This window comes from Rousettus aegyptiacus, unplaced genomic scaffold, assembly GCF_014176215.1.
Source record: "Rousettus aegyptiacus isolate mRouAeg1 unplaced genomic scaffold, mRouAeg1.p scaffold_m13_p_4, whole genome shotgun sequence".
Classification (NCBI taxonomy): domain Eukaryota; kingdom Metazoa; phylum Chordata; class Mammalia; order Chiroptera; family Pteropodidae; genus Rousettus; species Rousettus aegyptiacus.
Genome location: NW_023416307.1, coordinates 54,820,837 through 54,833,484, shown reverse-complemented (window position 1 = coordinate 54,833,484; position 12,648 = coordinate 54,820,837).

The window sequence follows — 12,648 nt, the reverse complement described above, 5'->3', positions numbered from 1 at the left end:
AAACAAGGTATAATGTGACAAATTCAATAGAGATACAAGCTGCATGCCACAGAAGACAGAGGAGGCTAAGATTAGTTCCACCTAGAGGATCATGGAAACCTTTATGGAAGAGGTGACATTTGAAATGGAATTCAAAAGATAATTTTCTTTTCATTTGCTCTGTGCGTTGATGTTTTGCTTATTTGAAGAGATAAATTTATTAGATAAGGAAAATTAAATATCTCCCCTTTGTATTAAAACAACGGCAGAAATGATATGTGTGATGACACTTGGGGTATTATCATCATTTATCTCAGCTAAAGTCCATGTTTAGTTGCTCCAATAGCCATGCAAAGGGGCTTACAGAAACAAGAGAATGCAGAGTCCAGGGGAACCCAACAAACTCTAATAAGAAACAAGATTTTCTCCAGGGCACCTGACAGCACATCGTTTGAGAAAAAACAATATTGCCTCCTCCCCAATAACATGCGTCTACTGCATCTTTGTGAACACAGCTTTGATTATATATATATAATATATATATATATAACTCACTGTTATTTAAACGTGAAATTGCTTTAAGAACATAGCTAGTATTAAAATCAGAGATTGGACTACCTCACTCAGGTATTTTAGCCAGAGGTCAGCAAACCTTTTTGGTAAAGGCTTAAATAGCAAATATTTTTATCTCTGGTGCAATTACCTAATTCTGTCATTACGGCATGAAAAGCAGCCATAGGCAATATGTAAATGATGAGTGTGTTCTGACAAAACTTTGTTTATAAAAACAGTGACCAGGGCCATTGTTTGTTGGCACTTGCTTTCGGCCATCAGTTTAACAGGCCTCTCCTCAACCCTGCTACCCTCACACTTCTGTAAAATGAAGGGCAATGGAATGAGCATAGCCCTTCTTTCAACACCCCATTTGTATTTTCTAATCAATAATTTTTTATATATGTATTTTATAATAAGAACGTTCCATCCCTACTTTTTAATTTGTATTTCTGCCTCTATTTTTTTTCTACCTCTAGTCAGGCATATCTTAATAGTTACGTGGATTAATCTTCTCATCCTTAGCAACAACAGTAGCTAAGCTGCTCTAGAAGCAGAATTTCTAGAGATCTAACCTGAAATGTGGCATCGATTGCTAGTTATTAACCTCTATTAATTCTCCTCTTTCCTTAGTAATATAAACCCCCAATATTTACCTAGGCATGTAGCCACTTAGAATATAGACATTTCCCCGTCTCTTCGTAGCTGAGTATGACCAAGTGATTTAGTTCTAGCAAATGAGACATAAACAGACATACTATACTGCACCATCCAAGAAACCATTTTAAAAGGCAGCTGGTGAGTGTCTTCTTCCCTTCTTCATCTTTTTTTTCTCCATTATGCTACATGGAAAAATGATGAGATGACTGAATTCCAGAGGGAAGGACTTTGTCATAAGGATGTCAAAACAGTGAGCTGAAAGAAACATTAATACCCGAGGATTGTGTATACCTGATAGAAAAATAAACTTCTACCTTGTTTAAGTCATTGTTGCTTACAGCCATACCTAATCCTAATACATTCACATGCTTCAAATTTTAAATAAGGCATTTTTTTGAAATGAAGACTGAGATGAGCTTCATTGTAGTTCTAAAAATGACTATTTTTTAAAAAGCAATGATCGTTTTAACATTTAAATCATTGAATATTTATGATTGTTAAATATGACAGAAGAGAGCACAGGTGTCTATTTGAATTTATTGGAAGTTTGTACTATAGCTTATAAAGTTTCACTGCTTCTCATGAATTCAGATAAAATGAGAGACAACTGGGAGACATTTACTGGTACATTAAGTAGTTCCGGGATCTGGAGTCTGCCTGTTTCTCTTGGCAATGATTGTTAAAGCAACAGGGCAAAGGTTATGCTCTGTAAGCAGGTGGAATTGACACCATCAGGGTGTTTGAACAGAGAAGTAACTCTAAGTAGAGCTGAGGGTGTGTCTCTTCCACAGTTCAGCAGTTGCTTTCTTGTACTTCAGGCTTGCGATCTGCGGCAATGCCTGTTTCCCTCACCACCTCCCACCCCAAGCTTGCAATTAATCCAGCTTCTTATGGATGGTAGGGTACATGGTAGGACCAGGGAGTCTCATAGGTATCAGCTTACACTCTCAATTCTTTGAAGAGGAGCTTGTCTTTTGGTCATCAATCATACTTGAGTTCTCACACTGCTCTTCTAATACTTGAGTTCCCTATGAGGGGAGGCCCTGCAGAGCAGTCTTCTTCTGCCTGGTGTTCTAATACTGAGCAGCATAATTTGTCTTTTCCTTTTCTATACTTGGTATGGTGTTCCCTGCCATGTTGATTTGTAAGACATAAGACAGAGGCAAAAATATCAGATACTGACCCTTTTTTCTCTCTATCATGCTGTTAACTTGGCAACTGGGGAACAAAGATTGCCCCTTTTCTGCTATGATTTACTTAAAAAAATGAAAAATCATAACCATTATGCTTTACTTCCATTCCTCAGAAATGCTATTAGAAGGGCTACAAAGTTCCCTAACGATTTGTCTTTCAGGGTCCCAGGGTATCCCAGCCCACGGCTTATCTTTCTAGCCCTTCCTCTTCAAATCATACACTTTCTCCTTCTCATACTAAGTTGAGAGATGCTACTGCTCATCACTCTAATGATAGACCAGAGACAGTGAGTGCCACGCTTTCTTCATGTCTACTACTTGACACCTCATTTTGGTATTAGTTTCAAGTTTAGTTAAATTCTTTCCTTTGCAAAGAACAGAGACAAATGAGGAGGACAGGTGGCTTGAGCTTGGAAATCTAATGGGAGCCAAAGCCATTGCAGAGACTGGCCACTTTCTCTAATTCTCTCAGAGACATATGGCTTCTCTAAATAATATTGTCTTTGCTACTTTCTTTTTGCTCTCCTGCCTGGCTTCCTCTTCATTTAGTCACCAAATATTTGTTGTTCACTTACCATGTGTCCAGTACTGCTCTAAGCACCGAGAACGCAGCAGTGAAGAAAACAAATAAAATCATGGAGTTCAAAATTGAGTTGGAAGAGACAGGCAATAAACAGATGATAAATGTGTGATGTCAAGTAGCAATAAATGCTATAGACATATAAATCACATAAGAAGACAGAGAGTAGCAGGGTGCTATCTTAGATAGGATGACCAAAGGAGGCTCTGAGGAGGTAAAATTTGAGCATAGACCTGAATGAATTGAGAGAGACATGAGGGAAGGACATTTCTTCAGAGGAAACAGCAGGTAGGGCATCAAGAATGTGCTTGTCCTGTTAAATCATCAACGCAGAAGTCATCTGGGGCTGGAGTGCTGAGAGCAGGAAGAAAATTCATAGATAATAGGGTCAGAGGGCTACTCAGGAGCCAGATTATGTAGGGCCTTCTAGGGCAAGGCAAAACAGTCATGATCAGATTTATAATTTGTCATTCTGGCTGTTGCGTGGGGAGTAGGATGTTGGGAGCAGGAGTGAGAGAAGCCAGTCAGTAGGTAATCCGGAAGAGAGATGTTGACAGCTGGGACTTGCATTCTTCTTCTGGGAGGTAGAAAGTAGAATGATTGGGAAAAATTGCATTGAATATTGAATATGAGGGGGAAAAAATAAACTAAAGATGATGATTTTTTAATTTAATTTTATTTTATTTTTTAGCCCAAGAAACTGAATGGTGTCATTTTCTGAGAAGGAAAATTTTGGAAGAAGAGTAGATTTAAGTAGATGATCAAGTTTCGATTATGGTAGATTATTTTTTCTCATATTGATGAATTAATTTGAATCTCTGAAAGCATCTGTTAATTCTCAATAACATTTCTATAGCATTTAAAGATAATAAATTGATAATGTTAATCGAGATACTTGTGCCATGGCGACAAATACAATTTGGAGTTAGATAAGTCATAAATTTTGTGACCCTTAGCAAGTTTAGTAATTAAAAAATAATAAAATAACAACAAAATATTTGGCCAGTACTTGCTATGTATCAGATACTATTCTAAGTCCTATACATTCTATTAACTTAATCCTCAAAACGACCTAGGGTTTCTGACTTGCTCTAGATCACACAACTAATGGTAAAGTGTAGAAATCTTTGTAGTGGTTCCAGGGCACATGCTCTTAGCCTCATGTAGCTTTATTCTTTAGTCTATTAATAAAGTTTATTAATTACATTGATCAATGTTCATATGAAACTACCTGTGCATTCCTGGGATGAATCCCACTTGATTGTGATGTATGGTTCTGTTTTCAGGTATTTTCATTTTGGGGGGATTTCTTTGTCTCATTTTGGTATTAGGATACTACTGGCCTTATAGAAATAGAATCTATTAGGAAATATTTACTACTCTTCTATCTTTTGGAGGAGTTTGTGAAAGATTAGTGCTGGACTCTTCTTTTGGGGAATTTTATCAATTACTAATTAAATTGCTTTACTTGTTATAGTACAGGTTTTCTATTTCTTCTTGAGGCAGTTTTGGTAGTTTGTGTCTTACTAGGAAGTTGTCTATTTTCATTTATATTATCTATTTTCTCGGCATAGAATTGTTTATAGTATTCCTTTATAAGGCTTTTTATTTCTGTAAGGTCAGTAGTAATGGCTACTCTTTGATTCCTGATTTTAGTAATTTGGATATTCTATTTTTTTTTCTTGTCAGTCTAACAAAAGATTTGTCAGTTTGTTGAATTTTTCAAAGAATCGACTTGTGATTTTGTTAATCTTTTATATTGTTTGTCTATTCTCTATTTCACTTATTTCTTCTTTTTAAACAAAAAAAAATTGTTCACATCCTCTGCCCATTTTAAAATCAAATTGTTTGTTTATTTGCTGTTGAGTTGCATGAGTTCTTTATGTGCTTTGGATATTAGAACCTTACCAGATATATGATTTGCAAATATTTTCTCCCACTCAGTAGGTTGCCTTTTCATTTTGTTGATGGTATTCTTTGCTATACAGAAGCTTTTTGGTTTGATGAAGTTCCACTTATTTCTTTTCACTTTTATCGCCTTTGCTTTTGGTGTCAAATCCAAAAAATCATCCCCAAGACCAATGTCAAGAGGCTTATAGCCTATGTTTTCTTCTAGTAGTGTTTTGGTTTCAGGTCTTATATTATCTTTAATTTGTTTTTAGTTTTTGTTTGTTTTGATTTATTGTTGTTGAAGTACAATTGACATATTATGTTAGTTTTAGGTGTACAACATGATGTATACACTGTGAAATGACTGCCACAGTAAGTCTAGTTAATATCCAACTCTCCTCTCTAATATTTATTATTTCCTTTTGTCTGATTGCTTTACAATGAATTTTCCTAGTTTCTTAAGGTAGAAGTGTAGATTACTGATTTGTGATCTTTAACCCTTTTATCAGTTCTATTAAAGAATAATTGACAAATAGAATTATATTATATTTAAAGTGTACAGTATGATGATTTGATATATGTATACATTGTGAAAGGATTCCACAATCAAGTTAATTAACAATTCCATCACCTCATATATTTAATTTGTGTGTGTGTGTGTGTGTGTGTGTGTGTGTGTGAAAATACTCAGAGCGAATTTCAATTATGCAATATAGTATTATTAACTATAGTCTCAATGTTATATATTAGATTCTCAGACTTTATTCATCTTAATAGCTGAAAGTCTGTGCCTTTTACCAGCCTCCCCCCACTTTCCCCACTCCCAATGGCAATCTATACTCGATTGCCTATTTCTATGAATTTGACTTTATTTTCTTAAGGCTCCACATATTGTAATACCATGCAGTATTTGTATTTCTCTGACTTATTTCGCTTAGCATAAATTTCACCTCTGTTGTTTCAAATAGTAGATGTTCTTTTTTAAGTCTGAATAATATGTTCCATTGTGTGTGTATGTGTGTGTATATATACATATGTACACATATAGATATATGTACATATAATATATATAGATATATACTATATAGATATATATCACATTTTCTTTAACCATTTATCCATTATGGACACAGGATTTTTCCATATCTTGGCTATTGAGAACAATGCTCCAGTGAACATGGAAGTGTAGATATCTCTTTGATATCTTAATTTCGTTTCCTTTGCATATAAACCCAGAAGTGCGATTGCTAGATCATAAGGTAAATTTAAATTTTTAAATTTTGTAAGAAACCACTGTACTGTTTTCCATGGTGGCTGTACTGTTTTATATTTTGACCAACAGTATACAAGGGTTTCCTTTTCTCCATGTTCTCACCAACATTTGATATCTCTTGTCCCTTAATAGACATCTTAACAGGTACGAGGTGATATCTCATTGTGGTTTTAACCTGCATTTCCCTGATGATTTGTGATGTTGAGCACCTTTTTCATGTATCTATTGTCCATTTGTGTGTCTTTTTTAAATATTATTTTTCATTTAGTTGGCATACAATGTTTCAGGTGTACAACATAGTGATTAGATACCTATAAAACTTATGAAGTGATCACTTCAATAAATCTAGTACCCCTCTGACACCATACATAGTTATTACAATACTGTTAACTATATCCTTTATGGTGTACTTTATGAAGATTCATGACTATTTTGTACTACCAATTTGTTTTTCTTAATCTCTTTTCCCTTTTTCACCCATCCCCCCCAACTCCGCTTTCCTCTGGTAACCCTCAAAATGTTCTCTGTATCTGTGAGTTTGTTTCTGTTTTATTTTATTTGTTCTTTAGATTCCAGTAAGTGAAATCAGGTGGCATTTGTCTTTCTCTGCGTGACTTACTCCACTCAGCATAATACCCTCTACATCCATCCATGTTGTTGCAGATGTAAGATTTCGTTCTTTTATTAATTAATTAATTTGTTTATTTATTTACTTACTTATTTACTTATTTATGGTTGAGTAATATGGCATTGTAAACAGGTACCACCACCTCTTTATCCATTCATCCATTGATGGACACTCAAGTTGCCTCCATATCTTGGCAATTGTAAATAATGCTGCAATGAACATATGGATGCACATGTCCCTTAAAAGTAGTATTTTGGCTTTCTTTGGATAAATACTCAGAAGTGGGATTATTGGGTCCTTCTTTTTCTCTTGTTACAGCCTTTGGTTTAAAGTCTATTTCATCTGGTATGACTATTGCTACCCTTGATTTTTTTTTTTCATTTCCATTTGCATGAAATATCTTTTTCCATTCCTTTACTTTCAGTATGTGTGTGTCTTTTGATTTGAAGTGAATCTCTTGTAAGCAACATATGTAAGAGTCTTGTTTTCTTATCCATTCAGACACCCTATCTTTTGATTAGAGCATTTAATTCTTTTTCATTTGAAGTACTTATTGATAGATGTAGTTATTGCCATTTTATTATTTTTTTCTTCTTAAAGGAGTCCCTCCAATGTTTCTTGTAATACTGATGAACTCCTTTAGCTTTTTCTTGTCTAGGAAGTTTTTTATCTGTCCTTCGATTCTAAATGATAGCTTCGTTGGGTAGAGTAATGTTGTTGTATGTCCTTGCTTTTTATTACTTTGAATATTTTGTGCCAGTCCTTTCTGGCTTACAAAGTTTCTGTCGAGAAGTTGGTTGACAGTCTTATAGGAAGTCCCATGTAGGTAACTAAGTGTTTTCTCTTGCTGCTTTTAGTATTCTCTCTTTGTCTTTAACTTTTGGCATTTTAATTATGATGTGTATTGGTGTGGGCCTCTTTTTCGTCTCCATTTTTATGTTTCTATCTCTTTGTCGAAGTCCTCACTGAGATCATTGATCATCCTTATAAACGGTGTTTTGAATTTTCCATCTGGTAGGTTGCTTATCTCCATTTTGCTTAGTTTTTTTCCTGAAGCTTTGTTCTGTTCTGACATGTGGGACATGTTTCTTTGTCTCCCATTTTGGCTGCCTCCCTGTGTTTATTTCTATGTATTAGATAGGGCTCCTAAGTCTCCCAGTCTTAGTAGAGTGGCTTTATGTAGTAGGTGTCCTGTGGGACCCAATGGCACAGTCTTCCCTGGTCACTTGAGCCAGGTGCTCAGAGTGTGTCTCTTGTGTGGGTTATATATATTCTTCTGTTGCAGTTTAGCCTTGGTTTCTGTTTGTACATTGATGGGAGGGATTGACTTTTGGGCTGATTGGCCATGAGGATAGGCTGGTAAGGAGCTGACTCTATGGTGCAGGATTCACTTAAGCAGGGTTCTGGGCCTGCCTAGTCTGCCCTTCAGGTGTGTCCTCCTCAGATGCTATCCTGGGTGGTACTCTGGTGCTGGTCAAAGTAGGCCACAAGGTATACTGGCCTAAGGGCCTCATGGATGGGGCTCAGCTGCAGATCAAGTTCAGCTACAGACTGTGCATTTCCTGGGCCACCTGGTAAGAGTCACCAAGCAATCTGTAGATGGCTGCTACTTGTGCTGGGCTTGGAGGTGCCTTAAGAGGCCAAGCCAGGAACCAAGGCTGCCTGATGCTAGTGCTGGACTTGAGGCTGCTCAGCAAGAGGTATGGGGAACACCCAAGCCAGATGCTATTTCTTTGGGTTTTGTGAACCTCTGAGAGATTTTAGGAAAATCTGCAACATGAACCAAGACAGGCCATTTGTATGGAATAAATCCCTGGAGGCAGCTTTGGTGGTCCCGTAAGTTAGGAGAGGTGGAGTCTCAGGGACTCTCCTGAGTGGAGCAACCTGGGTTAAACAGGTTGATGGAGACAGATATGGCGACTGCCTGCGTCTGCAGGCTGGGAGGGGGAAGGGCTCAACAAAAACACAATGGATGTTGCCAGTACTTCTGTCCAGGAGAATGAAACTCCTCCAGCCCTAGTGCTGAATCCAGACAACTTAGTCCCTTTCCATGTGTCCCTGGCACTTTTTGAGAAGCTGCCCTAGTACTGGAGCTCAAAGCGAGTCCATCATCAAGTAAGTCCGGGTGCAGACCCTTTAAGAGAAACATCTATGACTTCCCCAGCTCTCTGTCTCACTCAGCCACAATTTCTACTGGTTTCCACAACCAGAGGTTGTGGGGACGTCTCTTCCCAGCACTGGAGCCCTGGAGTGGGGAATCCAGTGTGGAGCCAGGACCTGTTGCTTCTCCAGGGTGCAGGCCTCTGCAGCCAAGATAACTCCAGATTCTCAAAGCTGCACATAATGGAGGACTTGCCTGTTTCACGTCTCTGCCCCTCTTACCAATCTTGAGGTAACCTTTTATATTCCCAGTTGTAGGACTTCTATTCAGCTAGACCTCAGGTGACTCCCAATGATGATTGTTCTATAGTTTCATTATAATTTTGGTGTGCTTGTGATAGGAGATGAACACAGCATCTACCTTCTATGCCATTTTGACAGGACCCCCTTTGTGTCTTCTTTGAAAAAAATGTTTATTCAGGTCCTTTGTCCATTTTTTAATTGGTTTATTTTTGTTGTTGTTGTTTGTTTGCTATTGAGTTGTGTAAGTTTCTTGTATATTTTAGAAATTAAGCTCTTATAAAATATATGGTTTGCAAATATTTTATATCATCCCATAGGCTATCTTCATTTTGTTGACAGTTTCCTGTGTTGTGCAGGAGAATTTTAGTTTATGTAGTCCCACTTGCTTATTTTTGCTTTTATTGCCTTTGATTTTGGTGTCAAATCCAAAGAAATTATTGCAAAAACCGATGTCAAAAAGTTTACAGCTTATGTTTCTTCGAAGAGTTTTAGAGATACAGGTCTTTCATTCGAGTCTTTCATCTGCTTTGAGTAGATATTTATGTATGGCGTAAGATATGGGCCCAGTTTCATTCTTTGGCATGTGGATATCCAGTTTTCCCAACACCATTTATTGAAAACACTATTCTTTCCTGTTTTGTATTCTTGGCACCTTTCTTGGAAAACTAATTAACCATATATGTAGAGATTTTTTTTCTGTATTTCTTATTCTCTTTCACTGGTGTATGTGGTTTTTAAAAAATGCCAACACCATACGGTTTTGATTACCACAGCTTTGTAATATAGTTTGAAATCAAGAAGTGTGATGCCTCCAGCTTTGTTTCTCTCTTTCAAGATTGCTTTGTCTATCAGAGTATTTTGTGGTTCCATACACATTTTCGGTTGTTTTTTCTATTTTTTGAAAAATGCCATTAGAATTGGTTAATTTCTAGAGTTCTGAAAAAATTGGTTTTAAATATTTTTTTGCTAGTGTTCTTTTTGCCTTTATGGAGGAATGAATTTTTGCTCCATCATTCCAGAAGTGTTTCTCTTGCATATGTTAAATTCATATAATAATATTTATTAGCATAAGGCAGGATTGCAAAATTAACACCATGTAATCTTGAACCAGATTTGCTTAGATATATCTTGGTTCTGCTAAATTTTAGTCGTGAAAATGTTTATCACATTTTTTTCTTCTGAGAAGTGAGTATACTAATAGTACCTGTTTTGTAGGGTTGTTGAGAGTATTATGAGTTAATCACAAGTAAAGCATGTAGAATAGTGTTTAGCAAACTATGGCTTGTGGAGCAATCATGCCCACTATTTTGTTTTTTTAGGGCCAATGATCTAAGGATAGCTTTTATATTTCTAAATAGTTTTAAAATCAAATGACTATTTCCTGACATAAGAAAATTGTATGATATTCAAATTTCAATGTCCATAAATAAAGTTTTATAGATAAAAAGCCATGCTAATTAATTTACATATTGTCTATGGCTGATTTTGCACTAAAACAGCAGAGCTGAATAGTTGTGACCAAGGCTGTATGGTTTAAAAAGTCTCAAATATTTATTAGTTAGCCATTTTTAGAAAAAATTTGCTGACTTCTGATGCAATCCATTGACAGGCAAGATAGCATTCAATATGTATTAGCTATAATTTTTACTAGACAGCTCTGAGTTACTGCTCAGTCTCTCTTCTTTTTTAAAGGACTATTTCATGTAGTTTACACTGACTTAAACTCTGTCTCATTAGGTCACATTGTACTCACCATGGCCTCTCAATCTCAGCATGGTCTGGCTCCTGTCTCTCTCTCTGAGCTCATCTTCCCTCTTGCTCATTCTGATGTAGTTGCCCTGGCCGTCTGTCAGTTCTGGGAACATGCCGAGCAATTCCTTCCTCAGGGTCTTTGCATTTGCTTTTTTTTGTGTGTTTGGAGCACTCTTTTCCAGACTCTTCACAAATCTGTATCTGTGTAATTTTTCAGGTCTTAGTTTATATATTATACCTCAATAAGCCCTTCCCAGACTACCTTACCTAGAGTAGAGTCCCCACCCCCTGCCATTTCTTATCCAAATAGTCTATTTACATCCTTCATGGCAATAATATAATCTGTCATTATCTAATATATTTATTTCTTTAACTGATTTTTGTCTGCTTCCCCACTTAAATATTAGCACCTTCATGGCAGGGACTTTACATTTCTTTTTCTTTATTATGACATGGTAGTGCCCTTACTAAATATTTGTTGAAATAATATTTTAGTTTCAACACCCATGATAAAATATATTCATTGGTTTTTTCTTGTTGTTGTTGTTGTTTTACATTCCTATGCAGAGGAAACTGATTCCCCTTACTTACCTTTTTGTCCAAGGGTATGTCACAGGTCTCTGACTGAGCTATTATTTGCTGACTTTGGTCAGATACCCTTCCCTGGTCTAATCAACTGCGGCCAGGAATTGGGAGTGAAATGGAATCACAAGGGGCCAAAACATGGCTTTCTGTGTTCTGTGCTTTCAGCAAGAGCTGTGGACGTGAGTAGAGTGCCATCAGAAAACAACTTGGTACTTTTCCTTTATTGCCTGCCCTCTGTACAGTTACATCTTCCTTTGCTCCCACATGAAATCTTGGGCAGACCTCAGGGTTTATATGCTCACAATTAGATAATAAAATCTTATCTCCTCTGGTCACTTGATTTTCTAAAACAGCCTTAGTTCAGTAATTAATATGTCTAGCCCAGTGTAATAGTAAATATTTTGAGTTTCATTCAAAGTTACACCTTCTTTCCCCCAACTTGGGGCTGCTACAGTGGAAGCTTGATGTGCAGGTGGATGTGAGTTGTTTTCCTTCTCTTCTGCCTCACTCACTGGGTTCACTCTGGCTCCTTTAATATTGAACTGTGGGGAAGCAGGAGAGGCGTGGGATAGCAAAAGCCTGACTAGCACTGCTGTAATGGTCTTAATTTCCTCTGACTGAGGCAGAGATGCAAGCAAACTCTCTAGTGGTGGACTTTTATGGACTCTTTAGGGATCATCCTGGTGCTTACTCAACTGTAGCCCTGTGCCCTGTCTTCTGATAACCCTTCACAGCACCTTCGCACACCTTCTATACCCAGTGATACTCCCGAGCCTCTTCTGCTGAAGGTTGTCTTGTCTTTCACAGAAAACCCTCCTGGAAACTATTCTAACCAGTTCCAGGTCAATAGCATCACGCCTGTGTTGTTCACAACTGACTCATAGCAAATAAGGACCTTGGCTCTGTTGTCAGCTGGAATGTAGTTACCTACCAGCTGCAGTTCTCTATTCTGCTGCCTTAAGTTAATTCGGGCAGTCTCTAACCCTTTAGATTTCTCAGAGTTGACCTGGAAACACATACTGAACTCTGGTGTTTTTCCTGACACCCCTCTCATTGGGTTCGAAGTGCAATACAGAGCTCCAGGTTCATGCAAGGCAGGCATAATGGAGGAGGAAAATGCCACATTACTTCCGCAACTCATTCTGGAAGAAAT